We start from the raw sequence: 12,881 nt of genomic DNA on the forward strand, positions 1-12,881 counted from the left end.
CCTCGGTTTGAGGGCCTCCCATGGTGGTTTCTACTGTGCACAATGGTGCAGAGTAGACCTCATCCTCATCTCCCTCTTCTAACCAGAGTGGTAAGTCATGTTCTAGCAGAGGTTGGGTAGGAGGGTATAGGACTATTTGTTTGGACATAGGCCCATTCTTGATGGTCATGCTTCCAGCTCAACAACTGATGTAAGCATCCGTAGTAGCTAACCAAGGCCTTCCCAAAATGAGGGGGTACTCCTTTGGTTGAAGGACCAAGAAGTCCGCAGGGTACTCCCAAGAGTCGACAGAGATAAGGACATCTTCCACAATCCCTTCGGGAGTCACGGTGGAGCGGTCTGCTAACTGCAGTACTGTCGGGGTCTTCCTTAAGGAACTCTGAAGGTTGAGTTTAAGCATAGTGTCCCTGGTCATCACATTAATGGCAGCCCCTAGATCAATCAAGGTATGGGGGATTATGGTGCCATTGATGTGGACATCAACTACAGAACTCCCAGGGTCCAAATACTTTGGACAGATTACTTACACCAATATTAGATCAGATAGTTTTCCTATGACATTGATAGTTGAGGCATCTCTCTTTCGCCTGCCTGGGTGCCTGAAACACTTCTCCTTGATCAATTTGTTGTATATTGGTACATCTTTTATGGCCTGGAGAAGTGGCATTTTCACACAGAACTATTTAAGTTCTCCCAGAAGTTCAGCCTCCTCTGGGTTTGGTTGCGTGGTTACTGTTAGTTGCTCAAGAAAGGGTGGAATGGCTTTAGGGTTCACTTTCCTGTTTCTCTTCCTCATCCTCCAGGGGAGGAGGTTGGCGATCTGGAAGGACCTTCCCAGATCACAAGTTTATCTCCTGGATCTCCACATCATAGGTAGGGCATGTTGTCTCCCTAGTGTATACTTGCTGGGCCTGTCTATTGTTGGGGTTCGGGTTTGGTTGAGCAGGCATCTGGGGTTGTCTTGGAGGAGTAGGAGGTAATGGTCGTGGTTGAGCCAGTGGTGGAGGCAGAATGGTGGGAGGAGAGTTGTATTGCGGCCTCCACCCCAGTTGAGGTGCATTCCACTGAGGTTGTGGCTGGACATGTGAGTGAAACGAATGAGCAGTGGGTTGAGTATCGTATTGAGATGGATAAGACCATCGAGGAGGTGCAGACCAGGAAGGATGAGAAGGGGGGCCCCAAGAAGGTATGTGAGCAGATTGGTTGGGGTTATAATAAGCTTGGGATGTCCCTTGCATCCCCTGTTGGTAAGTTCTGGGTCCATGCGGCCTCCTTTGGTTGAGGAAGTAGAGAGGTTCAGTGGTTGCCTCAGTCCCTTGGTACATGGCTTTAAATCCGGGTAAGGTTGGGCATTGGTTTGTTGGGTGGTCTTCCTCACAAACAAAACATACCTCTACTGAGTGCAATGGACACTCGTTCTTAGGGTGCTTCCTCGTACATCTGGGATAGAAAATGGCCAAAGCCCTCTCAGCTTCCTCTTTCTTTTGTTGGATCCAGAAAATATCAAGTTGCATGGCAATGGCTTGTCTCATCTCACTTTTGAGGTCTTCCATCTGATTAGAAAACTCATGCTTGGAGAAGGCGGCACTAGCTGAATGTGGATTCCCCCTACCCCTTTTCCGGGCTGCCCTAGAATGTTTTTTAAACACAGTCTTTATGTCCTCATAAGGTAGTTGGTAGATGTCCCCTCCAGCTAGCAAATGAAAGGTATCTAGAAGGTCTTCAGAGACTCCTCAGAGCGAAACTGGCTTCAGAGATTCAGGGTGAAGTGTGCACTTGGCCCATTTATAACTAAGTTGGAACCTTTCCTCGGAGTCTTCTAAAGACTCATCATCTCCCTTTGTTTCCTTGGACCTACAGTAGTCCTGATATTTGTTGTTAAAGGCTTGCTGCATTTGAGCCCAAGTGGTGATACTATTTCTGGGTAACCCCATGAACCAGCATAGTGTTGCATGCTTGAGGGTAGAAGGAAAGAGTTTCAACTTTTGCTCGTACTCAACATAGTCATAAGTTCGACAAAGGACAGCAAACACAAACAGGAAGGTATCAGGGTCTTCAGTGGTTAATCCATGGAAGTGAGGTAAGGCTGAGGGACTTATGATTTTCATTTTCATGTCCCCATTGGTCTCTCGGATGGGGAAGGCACCTTCTATTCTCTCATCATCTCCTATACCATCTTTGTGCTCAGCCATGGTCTCAAGAGGAATGTTATCTCTCTCTTCTTCTGTTATAGGATCTTCGTATATCTCAGGAGTTTCACCTATAGGTTCGCTTGGATCACTGCCACAAAATAAGAGAGAAGGGTGAATCAGTGATGTGGTGGGGGTGTTGGGAAAGAATTTTATGGTATTGTCTCTGTTCCTATGAGGCATGAAATGAAATATTTTTGGTTGCTTTTGCTTTTTTCTTCTTGTACCTACAAAACTGAAACAGATGGAATTGAAACTAACTAGAATCTATCTTGCAGAAATGAAAATGCGGAATTGAAATGAAAGCAGGAAAGGACTGATCTATTTTGCTGAAATGAAACTGTGGAATTGAAATGCTAATCTACGCTTACAGAATTGAAATTGCGAAATTTAAATTCTAATCTATGCTTGCAAAATTGAAATTGAAGAATTGAAATGCTAATCTCCGCTTGCAGAATTGAAATTACAGAATTAAAAGGCTAATCTATGAAAACAGGAAATGTCTAATCTACTTTTGCAGAAATGAAATTGCAGAATGGAAATGAAATAAACTACTTAGCAGAAGGTTGTAGTAGAAAAATAGAAGAAAAGTAGCAATCAAAAATACTCTTACGCTTCCCTGGAAATGGCGCCAAAAAGATGGTGGGTCCCAATATTGCAGTAATAATGTTACAACTCCTAGGACTCCCTTCTTTACTTTTATCAACCAGGTAGTTCGTAACAAACTTGGAAGCGACGGTGCTGTATGTACAAGTACTAGCTCTTGTCGCGGCTGTCACTTGGTCAGCTGGCACAAGTCCGCTAGGAGCTTAAGCCAACTTCTATGAGCTCTTAGAAGAAGATTTTTAACTGATGGATGAAAGCTAACTCAAAGAAGGCTAATCTACTTGTAGAAAGAACTGGAAAGCGGAAAGGAAATGAAAATCCTAGCAAACCCTAGTTTTACCGCCTAACCTTACTGGTGCACGAAAAATGATGAAAGCTACAGAAAGGAATGCCATTGAATCTTAGAAAGATAAAATGCATGTGACTAAGCTACTTCTGAAGTGAAATCTGAAAAGAAACATCTTTTTGTATTTTTGAGTAAGTTGGCAGAATTACTGTGTATGAGTTTTAACTGTTTCTGACTGTGTAGAGGTGGATTGGCGAAAGGAAATGATTGCAGGAGGTTGGGAAGGTTAGAAGAGGGCCTAAGGTGTCCCTAGAACCCTTCCAAAGAGTTTCACAGTGATCGGATCTCAAGAAACCTCTTTCCTGAGCTCCTACAGGAAGTCTGCAGGGGTTCTATAGGATGTTCTGTAATTTTCTATAGGATGTTCTGAAAATGGGATTTTGGAGGGTGGATGGAGAGAGAAAGGTAGAGAAGTGAGTATGGGGGTAGGATAAGGGTGTGAGGAGGTCCAGAACTTGGTGGATGGAGCTGAGGAGCGATGAGGGTGGTTGGATTTGTCCAAGGAGGAGTAGAGTAATGTTGCATAAAAATTAGGGCTACGCGAGCGAATGTGGCAAACGTGAGGCAAGAATCCGAGTTGGGGAAGGGAGTAGATGGGATTGATGGATTACGGGTAGATGGAGAGGTATTACAGGCGATTTGAAAGTCATTTCTCAAACTGAACAGACAATGACTTGGAAAACAAATGACCTAGCTACTTTACTCTAATCTGACCTAGGTAACAGCAAAGGAAATGAACAAAAGTTTATTTGCAATGAAATCACATGAAATAGCTATGCAAATTAAGCAGTCATGAACTTGAACATGTAACCACAACTGGTATCAATATCTGCAAATGAGAATCTAACACTAATGATTGCATTGTGAGGCAAAGACAGTGTTTTTGTTGGTAGCAAGGTCACCTTTGTCCCAGCTCACGATCCCACTGAGGGAGAGGTGAGATCAGAGACGCTTGATGGCCTTTTTCTGAAGATCTTCCCTGTTATTAACCTATCAACTCAATTTGAACATAAAAGGCCTTTCTAATCATCAACAATGACCTAGGTAACCCGCAAGATTTTAATCTACTTAATAGAAATTATTTTGCAAAGACATAAAAAAACAAATAATAGTACACAAAGGAAGCCTTGGCACTTGGGTTGGGCCCAACCCCAAGAGCTATAGGCTCCTAAGAAAAACTCAGAACTGATGCCAAATAAAGCTGCTTTTCATTACTAAAAAATAACCATGTCACAAGAAAGTTATATAGTAGTAGCTACGAAGATGAGATGAGAAAATGACAACACTATAGTGCAAAACACAACAGTTCAAAAAGTAACCTACGAAGGCTAAAATCCTTCCTATTTATACACTACGAGGGTCTTCAATAGCTCTCCTTAACTCAAGGGACTCGGCTGTTCAAACTACTAGTAAACAATCACTTTTCACAACACTGCTTGGCTGCCTTTAGGATTCGTTTTGGTGGCTTGCTGAGCTCTGAGTTGAGGGTGGAGATTTCGAGGAAGGGCCATTTAATGCAAGAGACACCCTTCCTATGAATTCTCACCCTTGTTCCTTCGTGATTGGCTGTCATCTGGCTCATAATTGCTTGGCTTTGTTCCAAAATTTGTCCAAAGACCTGAAATAACCACGTATTAGCCTTCTTGGTAAAGTGACCATCCTCATTCGTTCAACTAACATAAATATACTCAAAAAACATGCATAAACTATGAAAAATGGTGGATTGATCAAGATCAGTAGGCAAAATGAGCCCAATAAGTTACCCATTTTTGGGGCTCATCACTTAGTTATTGTTTTCTTTTTTGTAGGAGTAGCAACTTTTTTCTTTTGATTAGTGGTAGAAATGTGAGGAGAATTTTTTCTTCTGGTAGTTACTGGCATTTCTTGTGCCTCTTCTTCAGTTAGGAGAATAAAATACCACATCCCATTTAGCTCAATTTCTTCTTCTGTTTCAACTTCTTCATCATTTGGTGAATCTTCTATTGATTCTTTGTTAGATTCGGCATTTGAAATGGTGTTTGGAGGTTGTGATGCAGAAGAGGAGTTCTTTTTAAATGATCAGAAAGGTTTTTTAGGAGCAGAAGATTCTGCAACCTGTTTTTTAATTTCTATCATTTCATTTGACATTTTTTTTAACACTTTCTGAAGGCCTTCCAGATCGAAAGGGTCCTTTGAAGTTTTCTTTTTAGAGTCATCTTTAAACATTACTTTCTTGGTATTCCTCTCATCTGTTTGTGATCTTTCTTCTAAAGCTAAGATTCTTCTTTCTACAGACAGGGCTTCTTTCATGTTTTCTACAAGGGTAGCCTTACTGGCCCTATCTAAAAATATTGCAATATTAGAAGGAAGAAATGATATATACCATTCTATTTGTACATCTACAATAGGTTTAGAGTCAGCTGGGATTTTTTTTAGCAATTTGTTAAATCTAGAGTTGAAATATTTTATCTTTTCATTTGTATTAGATTTTAAACTGGAAATATCATTGATCAAGGATGGTACAATTCTGTCATCACCAAATTTTGCAAGAAATACTTCTTGAAAAGTATCTTAGTCTCTAATTGAACCCACTGGAAGGGAAAATTACCAAGATCTAGTGGATACTTGGAAGGTATAAGGAAACAATCTGATTACAACATCTTCATGTGCAACCCCATTGAGATTCATGGCTAACATAAAATTGCTTATATGTTCTTTGATCGGGAGAGCATCATCAGGATTATACTTAGGCATGCAATTTTTTGGATTTGCTGGGAGCATTTGGATTTGCAACGAGGATAGCACCAGGATTCATCCAAGGTTGAGTAGGTTGATTGGCCATAACTTGAGTTGAGGACTAAGAAAATGGGAAGGTCGGTCCAGAAGTAGGTATAGATGGCGAAGAACTTACTACTGGGTTAGTACCAATAATTGTAGTACTAACAAGGGAAGTGGATATTTGAGAAGTAATGGATTGAGTAGAGGTGGATGAAGGAATATATAGGTGGAAAGGTGAAGTGATATCACTAGTATCTGATTTAGATATTGATGAAGTGACTTTCCTATGTCGTGGAGGGATAGGGAACTCAAAAGGAGTGACCCCAAGTTTCTCATTTTACAGTCTATCCAATACACTAGTTTTCTATAATAAGGAGGTAACACTTTCTTAAGATAATTTAGGTCTCTCTGGTTTCTCTACAGAAATGGATATATGTTCCAATTTCTGTATCAAAGAATGAACTTCGGGAGATTCAGGAGTATAATCTGGAGATGGTGGTTGCCTTACTACTTCAAGAGATGAGGGAGATGTTTCTACAACTTCATATTCCTAGTCAGGGGATTCTGAACGAGATCTATAAGGTATAGAAGTGGTGGAGGGGTTTTGACTCTTGTGAATGATTTCCAACATATCTTTAGGTTTATATGCCATTCACAGCTCAAGGCCTTCCTTCTAGCACAAAAATATTGTGGCTTTAGGTTTGTGCTACCAAAACATGGGGGATAACCACCCGGTCCAGACCTTAAGACAACTCCTTTTCCGTTTAAAGTGGTGGCTTCAATTGGGGATAATGGGACCAGTTTCCCAATGTGGGTTTTAAGATGAGAGTGGGTGGTTCATGATTATTTTTTCAATATAATAATGATAATCTAAGTGACTTATTCTATGGTGCAATTTCTCTAACTCAACTTATTTTAATATAAACCCGGGTGTTCTTGCATGGTATGTGATCTACAAAGATATCCTTTTAACATGTGATAATAAAAATTGAACACAATTAAATGGAGATGATAACATAAAAGATAATTCTTTTGACTAAATAGTCAGTCAAAGGAATTTATAAAATATATCACATGTCTAATGAGTTATATATGAAAATCAAAACCTCAGTTGTGACATCAATACAGAAGTGCAATTAATGCTTCATAGAAACAATAAATCTCACATATAATTCATGAAAAGAATGTTTTGCCACTAATTAAATGTAAACATAATTATGCATACAAGATAATAGTACCATATGTATAAGTCCTACTCATTTGACAAATGACATAGACCAAATTCTTCCTTCAAATCAAATTGCCTCCCAAGAATGCAGAAGTGCATCAACAAAGGAAAGTAGTCTGATATCTAAAAGAAAAGATCATGTTCCATCATTTCACCAAAGCATTCAAAAACTTACAATAGTGCATTTTAAAAAAATGTTTTTGATAAAATTCTGGACCCTTCTCTAAATGCATGAGAAGGGTATAAATAATATTCTAACTAAGTATGCAAAAATAGATTATACAAAATTTGAGGAGGTTTCAAACAACCTTCCTCTTACATAGGTAACTAACTCCAAAAATAAATAGAGATCAACTAAACAGAACTAAGAGGATGACTTGCTGTCTGCCATCTTGTCCTTTAAATCACAAATATCGATCATCGGTTGAATTTGAGGAGGTGGCCTGAAATGAGATTTGAGCTGTCCTGTAAAGATTGCATTGGAAAGAGGTGGCAACATCCTTTGAGTTGCATGGAGGGAACAATTGAGGGTCATGATCTAGCTATGTGGCTTGACTAGATACTACCAATACGACTCCTAGTCAGTGGTAGTTAGTTTCATAATTGCATCTCTTTGTTTCCCAACTTTTTCTTGCTAGCCTTTACTCAGAGTAGTTAAGTCAGGAATTTCTTTCGAATTACCCTCCTTCATGAGATTAGTAGTGAACAGGGTATGATTTACTACATTAATGATTTTCTTTGATACTCCAGCTACCCTCGTGATTTCCAGCTCAACCTTTTTTATCCTAGCATCCCAATTAGTGAAGAGGATGTCCTTGCGAGTTTCCTCAATATTGGGTAGATTGGCCTTCTTTCCCTCTTTTGATTCCTTACATTTAATGAATTCAGAGATTTTGGTGTTTAAATCATTAAACTCTGTTCTTCGGTCAATGGCTCTATCTGTGATCTGGTCGCTAGTAATCAAGTAGGGAGTGATGTGTGACAACTTCTGGCAGAAATACTCTTGCTGCTTGACTAGAAGAGAATTTAGTTCTAGAGCCTCTTTGATGAATTCCTCAGCAGTAGGAACATCCTTGTACCTATCCAAGGATTGTTTTAATTCCCGGAGCTGCATGTTTTTAGCCGATAAGTTGGCGTCATGGATTATTTTCAAGACTTCCATGTCCTGCTGCAATTGTGTGAGCTGCTCAACTGCCTTCTTGTTTCCACTTGCTTTTTCTGTCTCGAGCTCTTGTTCGAGCTGCACAATTCTTTCCTCCCTTTCCTTTAGCAGAGTAGACACCTCAGTAGCCTTATCCATAGTGGCCAACATGAATGCTCCTATGAACTGTGACAATCTAGTCAAGTTCTCAGCCAGATTAAAAGGCATGTCCTTCCAAATGTTAGTTCCAGTCTTCATAGCCTGTCACCACGGATCAACATGAGCTCTTACTAGGTTTGGTTTGGTTATATGTTTTGCACATGATATTCAACACAAAACATGTCATAAGTGTTTCCATCAGGAGTAGCTTGGAAAGATCTTTCCAATTGTATATCACATTCCAAAAACTGGCTCCTGGATCAAAAGATATGACCGAATGAATGGTTGACTCAAAGATCTCCCCGCGCAACAGTTTATGTATTTAATGATCCAGAGGAAGCTAGGAGATGTTAGTGGCTGGATTATGATACAGAAGGAGAGAACATAGTCTTTGAGGTCTATTTTCGTGTTGCTAATCCTCATCTCAACATAAGGTAAGCTCGTTCTGCATTGATTGAAAGAGATATCCATGAATCTATGTAGAGGACACTGTACATTGCTGACAGTGATATTGTGGGTGAAAGGTTGGTTTACAGTTGCTGGTCTCATGGTTCAAGAGAGGAATTACTTGAAGATTTATAGATGTTCATTCAGTGTTTATTGGGAGTTAAAGAAGATTTCTTTCATTGTTAATGTGGTTTCAGTATTGACAATGGCACGAAAAGAGAGATATATTAATACCTCTGATGATCAATGGGAGCAGCTGCATTGGGAATTTTTCAATGTTTGTGCCTTCATTTGGAAGCATCCAGTTTACATAGCTGCTTTCCTCATTTGGGCTCCGAGGTTGATCAAACTTCTCTCATTTTTTCTATCCTCTTTTGTTCTATCCTCTTGTTGCTCATCATATTCACCATTGGCCTGTAGTTGGAAAGAATGAAAGCTGAAAGATGGCAGTTGGAAAATCCTCATCAGTTCTCTCCACCACCTCCATTGAGGTCATTTCACCATCAACCACAAATGAGGATGCACCCACATCAGATTCTGGGAATCAATGAAAATCTCAGAGATCTTCCCACGATTGCCTCCACAAACACACCTAGATTGGATTTTTGATTCATCTTCCTCCTCAAACACTCTCTCGACAAAATTTCCACCATAACTAGATACATTCCATTAGGGTTTCAGAATACCTGTTGGATTCCCATTTAAGAAAAAGGTCTTGGAAAAACTTTGAGAATACAATTTATCATTCAAACGACCATTACTACAAAAGCCCAAGTCCTTACTCACCCAACCATTGCCTGCTTTCTCCTCAGACTCTATTTCCTCTATGTTGGAGTCATCCATGTGGCCATTCATCAGCAATCTCTTAGCATCCCCTCTCTTTGACAAATTTTCCTCCATTGATATGCATGTGAACCAGTTGGATTGGCTGATATTGCCTTTTGTAGAACATGAGACATTAGGCGTTGAAAATGCACATTCCTCACACATTCCATGAGCATCTACCAACTTCCTGTGTGTCAGGAAATAATCCATCGAAGATATTTCTCTGGCATGGCGTTCACATATGAGTTTTCTGTAAAAGTCAGGCTCCTTGGGCTCCAGGATATGATCCACCCGAGAACACCATAGGCAAGGTGGGTGTAAACCAAAAAATGTGGCAAACTTAGTGATGATATACTGAAATAAGGCATTAATAAGCAACAGAAATATAAGAATCCATTCCAGGACTGCATATACCAACATTCTTGTGAGTATCCATGAATTTCTCTGTAAGACCTTGGCAAAACCATTGGAAGCCATGTGTCGTGTATCCTATACCAAGAAGAGATGGATTTGACAGGTTTTGGACACTATGTATCAGGAGCTGTAAGTCTACTCCCAAGCCTAATTTTTGAGCAATTCTACATCAAAGTAGGACTAATGAGTAGTAGTACCAAGCTAAGAGACAAACAAACTCAACAACAATTCAAGTTAGGGATACTAGCCATATAAAAATAATGGGCAATGTAGAAACAACAAAAAAATGCAAAAATCCGATCGTTCACCAACAAAGCTTGGAAAAGTTCAGCGGAAACACAAGCAATCAAGCCTTTATGTATCTACAAGATGCAGTTGCAGAGGTGATCTTGGGATGTGAAACTGCGGGAAAATTGATGGGAAGACAGGATACGGAGAATTTGAAAAAAGTAAGCCTGGATGATCACAAGAATGAATAAAGAGAGTTTGATGGAACAAGAGCATCAGTTGTTGTTCCTCCACCTACTGTTCTTGATCGATTATTTAAAGATATTTTCCATGAAGGCCCACCTCAGCGTCCCTGCATCAACAACACACATAAGTAAAAATTTGAAGTCAAGTAAAAGAAAAATTGAAAGTCAAGCTGATCTAGAGTTTGGTGCTGCGCTTCTAGCTGTGGCACTGCGCTCCTGGGTTTGGCGCTGCGCTTCTAGCTATGGCGCTGTGCTTCTGGAAGTGTGGCCCTACACACAATGATTACACTTGGGAAATAAAAAGAAATAATAATCGCACAGTTAGTTTCTAAGAAAATTTATTATCATGACATTCAACACATTAAGTGTTAAGGGGATTAGTTATCATAGCATGCAGATGAATACTGAGTTATTTGGGAATGATGACCAAGACCTTGAGTCATCTCTTTGGGAATTCAAAGATGCCTTTTCGCAACATCATGGTAAAAAGGTCAGTAGGATTTCCTGCAGGCAAGAGTGTTCAGTTGATGATAGCAATAACATAGGTGACATGTTAAGTGCAACGGAGATGACTTATGATAGTGTTCCATTAAATACCAATCTATTTGGCAATAATGATGGCGACTTCAGTTCTTCTGTTTGGGAGTTCAAGGATGCGTTTTCTGAACCTAATTCTAAGCCCTTTGGTCATTATTTTGGCATCAACAGCAGGCATGTATTGGATCAATAAGATCATTTCACTGTTTCTTTAGAATCAAGTGATGAAAAACTAAAGGAGTTGGCTATGTTTTATACTAAACTAAGAGTAGATTGACATTTATTTGCACTCACGCATCTTTCTTCACTAGAGAAATCCCTACTAGCTGCATCAAAATCTAACAATGTTGAGGAGGTAGCAACGATCACATATGAAATTCAGTCAGCCAAGAAAATCTAGGGGAGGCAAATGATTTATTAAAACAATGAGGAGCATCAGATTCATATGTTTCTGCATATCAGAGGCAGGCTCTGCCTCTTGTTGATCCATTGCCTGTGAGGAATGGGTTGTTATCTGATATTGATTATCGTGGGGTATATCTAGGGCTTGAATATTTACATTGTGAGAAATCAGGAGAGCATGTTTTAGAGCAGAATTATCTCGATTATGTGCTAAGAGAAGCTGACCACACTGATGCTGCCCTTCGTAGAGCTGACTTCACATCTCCTCCTGGACGTTCATGTTTTCTAGGAATCGATGACAAGTATTTTAGCTATGAGATCAACAGCATTGAGTTTTTGAAGGAGAGGTGGCAGTATTCAAAATATTCAATGAACAAATGGCAAATATTTCAGGAACCCAAGGCATCTACAGAGCGCAGGTGGAGGGTGATTTGATCAGCATCCCAGATTATCCCTGATTTCCAGCAATGTTCCAAAACAGACTTTGGCAATTCGACTTGTGGCAACAAATTAATTGTTCCTTTTTATTTTTGAGATTTAATTAGGTTATTTTGTTATAATTTAATTTATGTAATTTGACCGCATAAAAACATATTTAGGTTTTTGTTTGTTTTTCTATTTTAATTATTTTGATTCCTATGTTTAGGAATCAATAATTAATATGTAATATTATAAATAGGATTAGTTTGAAGATGTAAAGGTTCGATTTTCGCAGCAGAGAGGCTGCTTGGCACTATGTAAAATTTCTTGAATATCATTTTAATAAAGCAGTTTTCTACCCTTTGGACCTGGGATTCATCATGGTGTTGATGTTTAGTATGCTTTTCCTATAATTCACTTACATATTTTGTTTTTCTGCCTTGTTTCAGCATTATCTAAGTGATATGTTATGAATTCCTCTGTAATGATGCTCCTTTCATGATGATTTTGTTGTTAGATGTAGGGGTTGTCTTTGCAGAATTCATCCTTGGTTAGATCCTCTATTGAGCAACCCTTGTGTTTCTCGTTCATCTAAAACTGCTACTGTAGATCCATACCCTGTTTGATGCCTACAGGGTAGTGGGCTTTCTCCCCTTTATTCTTCTCACATTTGTAATCTTCTATCTGGCTAAACATGGCACTTAATTTACCCCAAGTTTGCCTGTAGAAATTGGCATCGACTCCATACTCTAATCATCCTTTCTCTTGCTATTTCAACCCAAAACCTTTCAAACAAATCCCCACACTCCTTAGCTAGCCTAAAATTTCATTTATTGCAGTCAAATCTTGTTGGCAAAGAGAGAGCCCTCTCTAGTCTGGCAAGGCTAGATGGCAGACCTAAAGCTTGGTCTGTGGTTACCTTAGAGTTTCCTTTTCT

The sequence above is a fragment of the Pinus tabuliformis genome, chromosome 2_2 (genome assembly GCF_031772625.1).
Source record: "Pinus tabuliformis cultivar Carrire ecotype Pingquan chromosome 2_2, CPIR1, whole genome shotgun sequence".
NCBI lineage: Eukaryota > Viridiplantae > Streptophyta > Pinopsida > Pinales > Pinaceae > Pinus > Pinus tabuliformis.